This window comes from Pseudophryne corroboree, chromosome 2 (genome assembly GCF_028390025.1).
Source record: "Pseudophryne corroboree isolate aPseCor3 chromosome 2, aPseCor3.hap2, whole genome shotgun sequence".
In the NCBI taxonomy this organism is placed as follows: domain Eukaryota; kingdom Metazoa; phylum Chordata; class Amphibia; order Anura; family Myobatrachidae; genus Pseudophryne; species Pseudophryne corroboree.
Window position 1 is genome coordinate 1,017,612,725 of NC_086445.1, and position 15,071 is coordinate 1,017,627,795.

The 15,071-nt window shown below is 46.6% G+C and overlaps 1 long non-coding RNA gene and 4 pseudogenes across 1 annotated transcript in view; 4 read left to right on the forward strand and 1 right to left on the reverse strand.

Moving 5' to 3' along the window:
* Positions 1-15,071, reverse strand: part of LOC135050298 (uncharacterized) — a 288,312-nt gene that overhangs the window by 23,531 nt on the left and 249,710 nt on the right. The gene's annotated exons all lie outside the window — the stretch shown is intronic.
* LOC135052460 (5S ribosomal RNA) lies at positions 598-715 on the forward strand (annotated as a pseudogene).
* On the forward strand, positions 865-982 carry LOC135051597 (5S ribosomal RNA; annotated as a pseudogene).
* Positions 6,667-6,784, forward strand: LOC135052461 (5S ribosomal RNA; annotated as a pseudogene).
* LOC135051598 (5S ribosomal RNA) lies at positions 6,934-7,051 on the forward strand (annotated as a pseudogene).

Consider the following 15,071-nt stretch of genomic DNA (forward strand, 5'->3'; position numbering starts at 1 on the left):
TATTATTATTTCCTATTAATTACCAACAATCATTTTCAATTTTCCAGTATCAATCAATTTTATTCATATGATTGTACCATATATGATCCAGTTCTGAGCTCTGTGTCAGCACATGAGAATTTATCTGACTACTCTCCAGTAGTTTGACAATATGATAATATAATTAATTATTTTTTAATCAACTAATTTTTTGATTCAGCTCTGAACACTGCTGTCTGATAATTGGTATCGTCCACTCCCACTACAAAGGCCACACTTTGACCTTTTTACTAACATATGACCACTTATCTGTTCTCCCTTAGGGGATCTATAATTACAAGATTTTTGCTTTATGGATACAGCCATACATATACACAGCACACACATCTTTATTTAACATCTCCATGAGAACTCATCACTCTAAAAAAACTCCATCTATCATTTTCATCATTTTTTTCCACTGATTCATTTTGCAAAGACATCCCAGACACTCAGAACTATCCAGACATACCGCTGTCTGGAAATACAATTTTGAGACTGTCCATAGCCGTGGTTGAGTGTGAAGTACTGCAAGCAGAGCATGTTCACTTCCCCATTTCCCATTTTTCCTCTATAGTGGCCCACGGCCATACTACCCTGAATACGCCCGATCCTGTCCAATTTCGGAAGCTAAGCAGGCATGGCCTGGTTAGTAATGGGAAGGTGAACCTCCTGAGAATACCAGGTGCAGTGGGCCCCTAATTAAGGAAAAATCCCATCCGATATATCGTGCATCTCTGCTTCTGGAATAACCCTCCCAGACTATTCATGGTTTTGATTTATGCTTAGTACAGACAATAGGAGTCGATTTCCTCCGATTTCTTCTCTCACATTTCCAACAATCAGGCCCACGGCCATACTACCCTGAATACGCCCGATCTTGTCCGATCTCGGAAGCTAAGCAGGTATGGCCTGATCAGTATCAGGAAGGGAAACCTCCTGAGAATACCAGGTGCAGTGGGCCCCCTCCCCCCCTTTCATTCTTCATTGCCATTTCTTCTCATCTCAATCCAACTTTGCTACCATATTATGCTACCATTAATTTCTTCATCATAAGGCATAGACAGTGACTTCATTGGGTACCCTCACTTCATCAGAAATCCATGGTATCCATGCAACACACAATATCTCTGATATTTTCACCCTCCTTCATTACCTTGTACCTCATTTGTTAAAAAGGTTAAACAAGGCTTTCTACTTCAAACATTAGACATGAGTCTTATAATTACTTTACCTCCATTTTATTTAAGAAACAATTAAAGGTTAAGTTTTATCCCATTTCATCATTCATCTTACTTTATATTATATTTATTTTCATAAACGAGTGCTCCCAAACAAGGGTTTTTTGTCTTTTTCTCTCCTTTACAATTGTAGTCTAGTCTACAAAATTCCTGGGAGCACCGCCAATCATTAGCAGTTTTAGATTCCTCTTTTTTTAAACTGCATATATATTGGTTTTTTTCTTTTGATTCTACATCTATATTACGTTTAGATTGTTTAGACTAGTGCGGCTCCACACTGAATTTACTTGTATACAATTCTTGGTACTGAGGTCTTTTCCTCAGCTCTCGGACCCAGCACAGTTATCTAGGCAGATTTTCAAGCCAAAATTAGCAATTGTCTTTACATTATTGTCTTAATCTTGTATCTTTTCCTTTAATTTCCTGTTTCAAGAATTTCAGACGCCTCTCTCTTATCGCCAATGACCAGTACTAATATGAGCACTTTCAGTTTAAAAACCGAATTAAAAAATAAAAGATCTATAGAAGACCTAGATACCATTTTTCCCATCAAGATCCCTGATTCTATCACTGAGACCAATTGGGAAGAGGATCTTTCCCACTTGAAAAGAACCCTTCAAAGACGCATTAGAGTCGATTGGGATTTAACCAGTCTGGAACACTATTGCAGACAAAAAATAGCTCCAAGAGGCTTACGGCCTAAACTCTTTCCTTCTTTTACACTCTCCACAGATAATCTATGTAAAGATTGGGAACAATGTCTCTTAAAATGCTCCCAAGACTTAATGGGTATCTTAATAAAACATAATCACCTAATCATGGAAGAATGTACCAAAGAGATCGATACCCTGGGTTTAAAATTGGAACAATGGGAAAACAACCCTTCCTTCCAAGATGTCTTCGGTAAAATGAAAAAAGATCTTGAGTCATATGAGGATAACATCATTGAAAGGAAAAAATCCAAGTTCGCCAGGGATAAACGCGACTTCACTTCAGGACATATTTTCAAGTGGACACAACAAACTCGCAGAAGAGATACGACCAGACGGGATTATACACCATCATCCTCTGAAGTCGAATCATCAGATACAGAAGATCATCCAGACCCCAACTCAGACTCGAGAGATCCTTTCGATCGCAGGAGAGATTCCAGTCACCACTCTACTTCCGCATCTGCCTCTTTTTTAGAGGTAGGCAGGGGCAAGACCCGTGGTTACCCTGCAAAACAAAAACCAGGCGGGGGGGAAGGAAGAACATCAAGACAAAGATGGCGGTCACCTCAGCAGAGACGATATCCCTCCAGGAAACAGAAGTAACCAGTGAGAGCCTTACTAAATTAAGGATAATCAATTTATCCACACATGTTCTCACGCAAGACCAAACCAGTGTCCTTGAGAAAGGTCTTTCATTCTCACCGACCAACCATTTTGATCGTTTCAAATGGGAAATAAATCTCCGACATTTTGGCCGTAAACTTTTACTTAAAAAACACTTTTCTAAGAAAGATAAGGCCACTCTCTCGCCAAACAGTGACTCAGCCGTCTGGTCTCAACAGGAACAAGATGCTCTAGCTATTCTAGAGGAACTATCGGATGAACCACCCTCCACTTCCACTCGCCCTATCTGCAAAAACAAGTCCACCTTTTTTCCTCAGGATAATCAAAGTCCTGAGATTAAGGTATTTCTGGATCTGGTGTCACGTGACTTTGACACACTTTACCGGCGCCAGAAATCTTTTAAGACAACTGGCAACCTATCCAGACAACAGCCATCAAAGAGATGCAAAAATGGGACGACGTGCAGATCAAAATGTCAGACAAAGGTGGCAACATCGTGGTATGGCCTACCACACTATACCTCAAAGAGGCTAACAGACAACTGAAAGATACCTCCTGTTACAAGATGACCCTGTTTGATCCCACACAGAATTTTTCAAATTTATATTCTCGAATCATCAACAGATACCTACAACAAGGTACCATTACCAAAACAGAATGGGATTATTTGAATACTCCACATCCAAGGACTCCGACACTGTATCTGTTGCCAAAAGTCCACAAAAATGTGGACAATCCACCTGGACGACCCATTATATCAGGTAATGGAGGTCTCCTGGAGAAAGCCAGCTGCTTCCTCGATGTCCATTTGCGACAACATGTCCTTACCCTCCCCTCATACGTCAAAGACACGACTGACGTCCTAAAGAAAATTCAAGGTATACGATTGGAAGATTCCCACATACTGGTTGGATTAGACGTTGAATCTCTGTACACATCCATCAAACACGATTTGGGTATCAATGCAGTTAAATATTTTCTGTCTATGTGTGGCACTGGTGACTTTCATGATTTCTTGTTGGAATTACTACATTTTGTGTTGAATCACAATTACTTTCTCTTTAACAACCGTTTCTATATACAGACCAGAGGCACCGCTATGGGGGCGGCTTGTGCCCCCACATATGCGAACCTCTTCTTAGGCTGGTGGGAACGGGAAATGGTATTCAATGACGACCAAGAGGAATATACCAACCATATCCTGATTTGGATACGCTATATTGATGACATCTTCATGATCTGGGATGGCACCCAAGAAAAACTGGATCAATATATCCTTTCTCTCAATACCAACCAGATCAACATGAAATTTACATACACCAGTAGCAAATCCTCTATCCCATTCCTTGACCTCAGGATATATCGAGATGATACCAATATAATAGCCACCGAAATTTTCAGGAAAGATACCTCAACCAACAGTTTACTCCATTCAACCAGCAGTCATTTCCCATCAACTATTAAAAACATTTCTGCCCCTTCCCCTCCCCCTCCCCCCTTTAGCTTCCTCCACCATCACCTCCTTCCAGCCTCTCTCCCCCCCCCCACTTCTCCTTCCCCCCCCCTCCTTTTCGCCCCCTCTCCCTTCAGTTCATTCCCCACCTCCTCTTCTCCCCCAGCCCTAACTTCCCCAAACCCCCCCCTTCTCCCTCTCTTTCCTCAAACTCCTCCCCCCCTTTCTTCCCCCCCCCATCACTCTCCACAACCCCACTCTTGTTTCCCTCCTTCTCTTTTTCTCTCTTCTCTTCATTTCTCTCCTCACCAAAACCCCCCCTCCATCCTTTTTCCATTCTCTCACCACATTTTCAACTTCAAATTCTTCACCCATTCTCTAAGTCTGTTTCCCCACCCCACTTCCCCACATCTTTCCACACCTCCCTGCTTACCCCTTTGCTCCATCAACAAAACCCCATATTCCACCCTGCTCACACTTCATCACTTCCACCTAGCACACCATTCATTTACCAGTACATCACACAACAAGTAATACACCCAATTTTCCAGCATTCCTCACCCAACCCCTTTTTCTAACTTGCTCACACTTTATCACTCCCCACACATTATATCACATGAATACAACACACTCCACTCCCAGCATCACCTCACCCCCTCTCATTAATATATTCATATACCCATTCTTCATCTTCATGGTATCTTCATTTATTCATCATATCACTTGTATCAATTATATTTTTATTTTATTTTTATTATTATATTTTTTTATTTTTATATTTATGTCTATATTTATTTTTATTTTTATCTTTATTTTATTTTATTCATATTATTTTTATATTTTTTTTTTATTTTTTTTTATATTTATTTAAATATTTATTTTTAATTTTAATTTTATTTTTATATTCATTTTCATTTATTTTAATATTTAATTTTAATTTTATTTTCATTTTTTTTTTTTTTTCATTCATCTCCTCACATTTTCATTTTCATTATTTCCTCACATCTACATCACTCATTTCAGTTTCACATATTCATTATCACCACATTCTTATTTCATCCTTCACATTCCTTTCTTTCCATTCTCCTTCACCATCTATCATCACCTCTTTCTATCACTACACATCTATCCCGTTCTCCCCTTCCCTTCCCCCGCCTCAGCAATCCTTTCATTTGTTAACCCATATAAGATTTGATTGGCTCTACCACCAGTCAGTCATATCAATATGCCTCTTTCATTGGTCATCCTGATACTCAAGTACTGGCCACTTTGAGAGCAATAGAGGGAGGCTCTCGTGACCAAGCCTGATAGGTGAAACGTACGTTGAGAAACGTCCACAGTGACGTCACCGCGGCGACGCCCAGTCCGGAAGCGGGCGGCCGCGCTCGTCACCACAGCGGGACTTCGAACAGGGGAATCAACTCAACATCTGCCGCACACCGTGCGGCCGGGGTAACTAACACTAGACCACTAGGGTCTCTAGCGCACCACCATACTTCAGTGCAGCACGGGAATTTATCCCCTGCCTAATACTGATTGCGCTGCCGTATGTTTACTCTCTCTGCTATTAGCCGCATACTGTGCGGCCGGGGGTAACTAACACTAGACCACCAGGGTCTCCAGCGCACCACTATATTTCAGTGCAGCACGGGAATTTATCTCCTGCCCAAACACTGTTATGCGCTGCCGGGTGTTTTTTCTCTGCTATTGCTTATACTGTGGGTAATCCCATTAGACCACCAGGGTTTAAATCCATGTTATTACCCACTATTAGCTTGAAAAGAATTGACAGTTTACCCAGAGATAGTGGTAGCGGATATTAGACCGCTGTATACCACTATATTTTCCCTTTGTTTCAGAAGTGTGTTATGTATATATATTTATATGTTTATATTTTGCACTTACTCCCCGCCTATGCCTTTATGATTTTTGTATTATTGTATTGCATTGCATCATTTTTGTATTATTTGTATCCTTTCGTACAACCCTATTTATGGTAGCAATTTTTCATTTGTCTGCATATTATTATTTCCTATTAATTACCAACAATCATTTTCAATTTTCCAGTATCAATCAATTTTATTCATATGATTGTACCATATATGATCCAGTTCTGAGCTCTGTGTCAGCACATGAGAATTTATCTGACTACTCTCCAGTAGTTTGACAATATGATAATATAATTAATTATTTTTTAATCAACTAATTTTTTGATTCAGCTCTGAACACTGCTGTCTGATAATTGGTATCGTCCACTCCCACTACAAAGGCCACACTTTGACCTTTTTACTAACATATGACCACTTATCTGTTCTCCCTTAGGGGATCTATAATTACAAGATTTTTGCTTTATGGATACAGCCATACATATACACAGCACACACATCTTTATTTAACATCTCCATGAGAACTCATCACTCTAAAAAAACTCCATCTATCATTTTCATCATTTTTTTCCACTGATTCATTTTGCAAAGACATCCCAGACACTCAGAACTATCCAGACATACCGCTGTCTGGAAATACAATTTTGAGACTGTCCATAGCCGTGGTTGAGTGTGAAGTACTGCAAGCAGAGCATGTTCACTTCCCCATTTCCCATTTTTCCTCTATAGTGGCCCACGGCCATACTACCCTGAATACGCCCGATCCTGTCCAATTTCGGAAGCTAAGCAGGCATGGCCTGGTTAGTAATGGGAAGGTGAACCTCCTGAGAATACCAGGTGCAGTGGGCCCCTAATTAAGGAAAAATCCCAACCGATATATCGTGCATCTCTGCTTCTGGAATAACCCTCCCAGACTATTCATGGTTTTGATTTATGCTTAGTACAGACAATAGGAGTCGATTTCCTCCGATTTTTTCTCTCACATTTCCAACAATCAGGCCCACGGCCATACTACCCTGAATACGCCCGATCTTGTCCGATCTCGGAAGCTAAGCAGGTATGGCCTGATCAGTATCAGGAAGGGAAACCTCCTGAGAATACCAGGTGCAGTGGGCCCCCTCCCCCCCTTTCATTCTTCATTGCCATTTCTTCTCATCTCAATCCAACTTTGCTACCATATTATGCTACCATTAATTTCTTCATCATAAGGCATAGACAGTGACTTCATTGGGTACCCTCACTTCATCAGAAATCCATGGTATCCATGCAACACACAATATCTCTGATATTTTCACCCTCCTTCATTACCTTGTACCTCATTTGTTAAAAAGGTTAAACAAGGCTTTCTACTTCAAACATTAGACATGAGTCTTATAATTACTTTACCTCCATTTTATTTAAGAAACAATTAAAGGTTAAGTTTTATCCCATTTCATCATTCATCTTACTTTATATTATATTTATTTTCATAAACGAGTGCTCCCAAACAAGGGTTTTTTGTCTTTTTCTCTCCTTTACAATTGTCCCCTCTGTCCTCTCCCAGGTTTCCAGCTGCCTCTACGCAATCTCCTCCTGGATGTCTGAGCGCTCTCTGAAGCTCAACATGGACAAAACTGAATTCATCATCTTCCCCCCATCCAGAGCAACACCCCCGACCAATATCTCTATCATTGTTGACAACACCACCATCTCCCCTGTTCCCCAACTCCATTGCTTGGGTGTCACTCTTGACTCCTCCCTCTCCTTTGCACCCCACATCCAAGCTCTGGCACAATCCTGTCGTTTCCAGCTACACAACATTGCTAGTATCAGGCCATATCTCTCCCAGAGTGCAACTAAACTCATCATCCACTCACTGGTCATCTCACGACTTGACTACTGCAATGTTCTCCTCACTGGCCTCGCTTGCTCCCATCTTGCTCCCCTCCAATCTGTCCTAAACTCTGCAGCTAGGCTTATCTTCCTCTCCCGCCACACCACATCTGCCACACCCCTTTGCCAAAATCTACACTGGCTCCCATTCCCCTACAGAATCCTCTTCAAATTCCTCACCCTCACATACAAGGCCATCTCTAATTCCACTGCTCCCTACATCTCCAACCTCCTCTCCCTTCATACTCCCTCCCGCCCCCTACGGTCGACCAATGACCGTCGCCTCTCCACCGCCCTGGTCCCTGCTTCCCATGCTCGTGTTCAAGACTATGCCCGTGCTGCTCCCCTTCAGCGGAACGCACTGCCCCGCTCCATTAGACTCTCCCCGACCTTGCAAAGCTTCAAACGGGCACTAAAAACCCACATATTCATCAAAGCATACCCTCCCGATGCATAACCCAGACCTGAAGCCGCGCCTCCACCCCCCTGCCGCATGCCGTGAACATCTCAGCTTTGCTTGCATACTGCCGTCAGGCTAACTCCCGCTTGCCTGCACCTCTTGTCATCTGTCTGTCGCCCCTCCCCACTAGATTGTTAGCTCTTCAGAGCAGGGCCTCTTTCCTCTTGTTATCTAAGCCCTCGTCTCGACACATTTCACTCGCATCTCTCCCCTACTCAAAGACCATCTTTACCCTGCAAGTAAAGGCTCATCTCCATCTATGGCCACCAGCCTCTAGTAGTACGATGATCAATCCCTCAATACTTACATCTTAGCTGTATTATGTCTTGAGAATGTGTGGTGCTCTATGTTACCTGTACTCTATTTCTGTTATTTATTTACTGTAATGCTATGTTTTGTCTCCCTGTACTGTCCTTTGTACGGCGCTGCAAAACACATGTGGCGCCTTATAAATAAAATGTAATAATAATAATAACCTCAGCACTCTCCCACCCGGTTTGGAAACTTTGGTACTTCCCCATGGTACTAAATGTATTCTCAGTATCCCCTAGGACGTAAGAGAAAATAGGATTTTAATTACCTACCGGTAAATCCTTTTCTCGTAGTCCATAGGGGATACTGGGCGCCCGCCCGGTGCTTTGTTCTTCCTGCACTGTTACTTGCTTAAGTTATGTGGTTTGGTTCAGCTGTTGCTGTTCTTGTTTACGTGTTTGGTTAGCATGGCTTTCCTCTTGTTATGGTTGTGCTGGTTCGAAATCTCACCACTATCCTTTTTCTATATCCTTCTCTCAAAGTATGTCCGTCTCCTTGGGCACAGTTTCCTAGACTGAGTCTGGTAGGAGGGGCATAGAGGGAGGAGCCAGCACACCTAATCAAACTTCTATAGTGCCCATGGCTCCTATTGAACCTGTCTATACCCCATGGTACTAAATCGATTCCAAGTATCCCCTACAGACTATGAGAAAAGGATTTACCGGTAGGTAATTAAAATCCAATTTTTCTCAGGCAGGTTTTAGGCTAAGTATCATCATGATCAGTCATCAGGGGGCTGTGGGCGGTAACAATATATATATAGATATAGGTGTGTTATAATGACAGAAAGACCACTTACATAATTGGACACACCAGATCACAGGACCATGCATTTTTTCCACACTGTTGCCCACTGGAACTATTTCCAACTGTCACCAAAACCCCATCACAGAGCCACATCTGTATTACTCCACACCCGTAACTAGCAACATCCACAGAGATACAACTCACAGAAAAGAAGCTCACTGACCGCAGCACATCTCTGCCTCACTGACAGCAACACATCCCTGCCTCACTGACAGCCGCACATCCCCGCCTCACTGACAGCAGCACATCTCTGCCTCACTGACAGAGGCACATGCCCGCCTGACTGACAGAGGCACATACCTGCCTCACTGACAGTAGCACATCCCCGCCTCACTGACAGCCGCACATCCCCCCCTCACTGACAGAGGCACATCCCCGCCTCACTGACAGAGGCACATACCCACCTCACTGACAGCAGCACAACCCCGCCTCACTGACAGCAGCACATCTCTGCCTCACTGACAGCAACACATCCCTGCCTCACTGACAGCCGCACACCCCCGCCTCACTGACAGCAGCACATCCCCGCCTCACTGACAGCCACACATCCCCCCCTCACTGACAGAGGCACATCCCCGCCTCACTGACAGAGGCACATACCCGCCTCACTGACAGAAGCACATCCCCGCCTCACTGACAGCTGCACATCCCCACCTCACTGACAGCTGCACATCCCCTGCCTCACTGACAGCAGCACATCCCCTCACTGACAGCAGCACATCCCCGCCTTACTGACAGCAGCACATCCCCGCCTCACTGACAGCTTCACATCCCCGCCTCACTGACAGCGTCACATCCCCGCCTCACTGACAGCGTCACATCCCCGCCTCACTGACAGCGTCACATCCCCGCCTCACTGACAGAGGCACATCCCCGCCTCACTGACAGAGGCACATCCCCGCCTCACTGACAGCAGCACATCCCCGCCTCACTGACAGCAGCACATCCCCATCTCACTGACAGCAGCACAACCCATCTCACTGACAGCAGCACATCCCCCCTCACTGACAGCAGCACATCCCTGCCTCACTGACAGCTGCACATCCCCGCCTCACTGACAGCGGCACATCCCTGCCTCACTGACAGCGGCACATCCCCGCCTCACTGACAGCGGCACATCCCTGCCTCACTGACAGCGGCACATCCCTGCCTCACTGACAGCAGCACATTCCCACCTCACTGACAGCGGCACATCCCCACCTCACTGACAGCAGCCCATCCCCGCCTCACTGACAGTGGCACATCCCCTCCTCACTGACAGCTGCACCCCCCCCCCTTACTGACAGTGGCACATCCCCACCTGACAGCAGTACATCCCCAGCTCACTGACAGCCGCACATCCCCACCTCCCTGATAGCAGCACATCTCCCCCTCACTGGCAGTTGCACATCCCCACCTCACTGACAGCTGCACATCCCTGCCTCACTGACAGCAGCACATTCCCACCTCACTGACAGCAGCACATCCCCGCCTCACTGACAGCAGCACATCCCCCCTCACTAACAGCCACACGTCCCCGTCTTCTTTCCCTTCCTCAACCTTGACTGAAATCCTTAATCTTGACTGCTGCAACTTCTGGCTCCCCTCCTCATCAATCATGGATTACATACATAATCCCGCCAGGCGGGATGCTGACTGTCAGTATCCCGACAGCGGAACCCACCCGGCAGAATGAGTCCTTTTGTGGGCTCGCTACGCTCACTGCGCTGCACTCACCACAGGTTCTATTCCCACACTATGGGTGTCGTGGACACCCACGAGTGGATATAGCCCATGTGGCGGCATTGTCGGCTGTTGGGATTCTGGCGCTGGCATCCTGACCGCTGGGATGCTGACAGTCGGCAAATTGAACAAATTCCTCACTCGTTCTGTTGCAGCTGCATGGAACTATGCTCCATGCTCCCCTTCTCATCTCCTCTACTTCAGTCACCACCTCTGGATCCCTCTCAACCTCTACTCCCAACAGACATCATCTTATCAGTCAGCCTGCCTGGAGGATGTCTCCCTCAACTCTGCTAATTTACAGTATCACAGCAGCAACTAGGGAGTAATACCATCCAGGGTTTTCTCCTATTGGTGCCTATGTGTCATTTTTCTCCTATCTGAGCCTATGTGTCTTTTTTCTGCTGTTGGTGACTATGGGGGTCATTCCACCCCCCTGCCGCATGCCGTGAACATCTCAGCTTTGCTTGCATACTGCCGTCAGGCTAACTCCCGCTTGCCTGCACCTCTTGTCATCTGTCTGTCGCCTCTCCCCACTAGATTGTTAGCTCTTCAGAGCAGGGCCTCTTTCCTCTTGTTATCTAAGCCCTCGTCTCGACACATTTCACTCGCATCTCTCCCCTACTCAAAGACCATCTTTACCCTGCAAGTAAAGGCTCATCTCCATCTATGGCCACCAGCCTCTAGTAGTACGATGATCAATCCCTCAATACTTACATCTTAGCTGTATTATGTCTTGAGAATGTGTGGTGCTCTATGTTACCTGTACTCTATTTCTGTTATTTATTTACTGTAATGCTATGTTTTGTCTCCCTGTACTGTCCTTTGTACGGCGCTGCAAAACACATGTGGCGCCTTATAAATAAAATGTAATAATAATAATAACCTCAGCACTCTCCCACCCGGTTTGGAAACTTTGGTACTTCCCCATGGTACTAAATGTATTCTCAGTATCCCCTAGGACGTAAGAGAAAATAGGATTTTAATTACCTACCGGTAAATCCTTTTCTCGTAGTCCATAGGGGATACTGGGCGCCCGCCCGGTGCTTTGTTCTTCCTGCACTGTTACTTGCTTAAGTTATGTGGTTTGGTTCAGCTGTTGCTGTTCTTGTTTACGTGTTTGGTTAGCATGGCTTTCCTCTTGTTATGGTTGTGCTGGTTCGAAATCTCACCACTATCCTTTTTCTATATCCTTCTCTCAAAGTATGTCCGTCTCCTTGGGCACAGTTTCCTAGACTGAGTCTGGTAGGAGGGGCATAGAGGGAGGAGCCAGCACACCTAATCAAACTTCTATAGTGCCCATGGCTCCTATTGAACCTGTCTATACCCCATGGTACTAAATCGATTCCAAGTATCCCCTACAGACTATGAGAAAAGGATTTACCGGTAGGTAATTAAAATCCAATTTTTCTCAGGCAGGTTTTAGGCTAAGTATCATCATGATCAGTCATCAGGGGGCTGTGGGCGGTAACAATATATATATAGATATAGGTGTGTTATAATGACAGAAAGACCACTTACATAATTGGACACACCAGATCACAGGACCATGCATTTTTTCCACACTGTTGCCCACTGGAACTATTTCCAACTGTCACCAAAACCCCATCACAGAGCCACATCTGTATTACTCCACACCCGTAACTAGCAACATCCACAGAGATACAACTCACAGAAAAGAAGCTCACTGACCGCAGCACATCCCCTGCCTCACTGACAGCAACACATCCCTGCCTCACTGACAGCCGCACATCCCCGCCTCACTGACAGCAGCACATCTCTGCCTCACTGACAGAGGCACATGCCCGCCTGACTGACAGAGGCACATACCTGCCTCACTGACAGTAGCACATCCCCGCCTCACTGACAGCCGCACATCCCCCCCTCACTGACAGAGGCACATCCCCGCCTCACTGACAGAGGCACATACCCACCTCACTGACAGCAGCACAACCCCGCCTCACTGACAGCAGCACATCTCTGCCTCACTGACAGCAACACATCCCTGCCTCACTGACAGCCGCACACCCCCGCCTCACTGACAGCAGCACATCCCCGCCTCACTGACAGCCACACATCCCCCCCTCACTGACAGAGGCACATCCCCGCCTCACTGACAGAGGCACATACCCGCCTCACTGACAGAAGCACATCCCCGCCTCACTGACAGCTGCACATCCCCACCTCACTGACAGCTGCACATCCCCTGCCTCACTGACAGCAGCACATCCCCTCACTGACAGCAGCACATCCCCGCCTTACTGACAGCAGCACATCCCCGCCTCACTGACAGCTTCACATCCCCGCCTCACTGACAGCGTCACATCCCCGCCTCACTGACAGCGTCACATCCCCGCCTCACTGACAGCGTCACATCCCCGCCTCACTGACAGAGGCACATCCCCGCCTCACTGACAGAGGCACATCCCCGCCTCACTGACAGCAGCACATCCCCGCCTCACTGACAGCAGCACATCCCCATCTCACTGACAGCAGCACAACCCATCTCACTGACAGCAGCACATCCCCCCTCACTGACAGCAGCACATCCCTGCCTCACTGACAGCTGCACATCCCCGCCTCACTGACAGCGGCACATCCCTGCCTCACTGACAGCGGCACATCCCCGCCTCACTGACAGCGGCACATCCCTGCCTCACTGACAGCGGCACATCCCTGCCTCACTGACAGCAGCACATTCCCACCTCACTGACAGCGGCACATCCCCACCTCACTGACAGCAGCCCATCCCCGCCTCACTGACAGTGGCACATCCCCTCCTCACTGACAGCTGCACCCCCCCCCTTACTGACAGTGGCACATCCCCACCTGACAGCAGTACATCCCCAGCTCACTGACAGCCGCACATCCCCACCTCCCTGATAGCAGCACATCTCCCCCTCACTGGCAGTTGCACATCCCCACCTCACTGACAGCTGCACATCCCTGCCTCACTGACAGCAGCACATTCCCACCTCACTGACAGCAGCACATCCCCGCCTCACTGACAGCAGCACATCCCCCCTCACTAACAGCCACACGTCCCCGTCTTCTTTCCCTTCCTCAACCTTGACTGAAATCCTTAATCTTGACTGCTGCAACTTCTGGCTCCCCTCCTCATCAATCATGGATTACATACATAATCCCGCCAGGCGGGATGCTGACTGTCAGTATCCCGACAGCGGAACCCACCCGGCAGAATGAGTCCTTTTGTGGGCTCGCTACGCTCACTGCGCTGCACTCACCACAGGTTCTATTCCCACACTATGGGTGTCGTGGACACCCACGAGTGGATATAGCCCATGTGGCGGCATTGTCGGCTGTTGGGATTCTGGCGCTGGCATCCTGACCGCTGGGATGCTGACAGTCGGCAAATTGAACAAATTCCTCACTCGTTCTGTTGCAGCTGCATGGAACTATGCTCCATGCTCCCCTTCTCATCTCCTCTACTTCAGTCACCACCTCTGGATCCCTCTCAACCTCTACTCCCAACAGACATCATCTTATCAGTCAGCCTGCCTGGAGGATGTCTCCCTCAACTCTGCTAATTTACAGTATCACAGCAGCAACTAGGGAGTAATACCATCCAGGGTTTTCTCCTATTGGTGCCTATGTGTCATTTTTCTCCTATCTGAGCCTATGTGTCTTTTTTCTGCTGTTGGTGACTATGGGGGTCATTCCGAGTTGTTCGCTCGTTGCCGATTTTCGCAACAGAGCGATTAATGCGAAAATGCGCATGCGCATGGTACGCAGTGCGCATGCGCTAAGTATGTTAGCTCAAAACTTAGTAGATTTACTCACGGCAGAACGAAGAATTTTCATCGTTGAAGTGATCGGAGTGTGATTGACAGGAAGTGGGTGTTTCTGGGCGGAAACTGGCCGTTTTCTGGGAGTGTGCGTAAAAACGCAGGCGTGCCAAGATAAAACGCGGGAGTGTCTAGAGAAACGGGGGAGTGGCTGGCC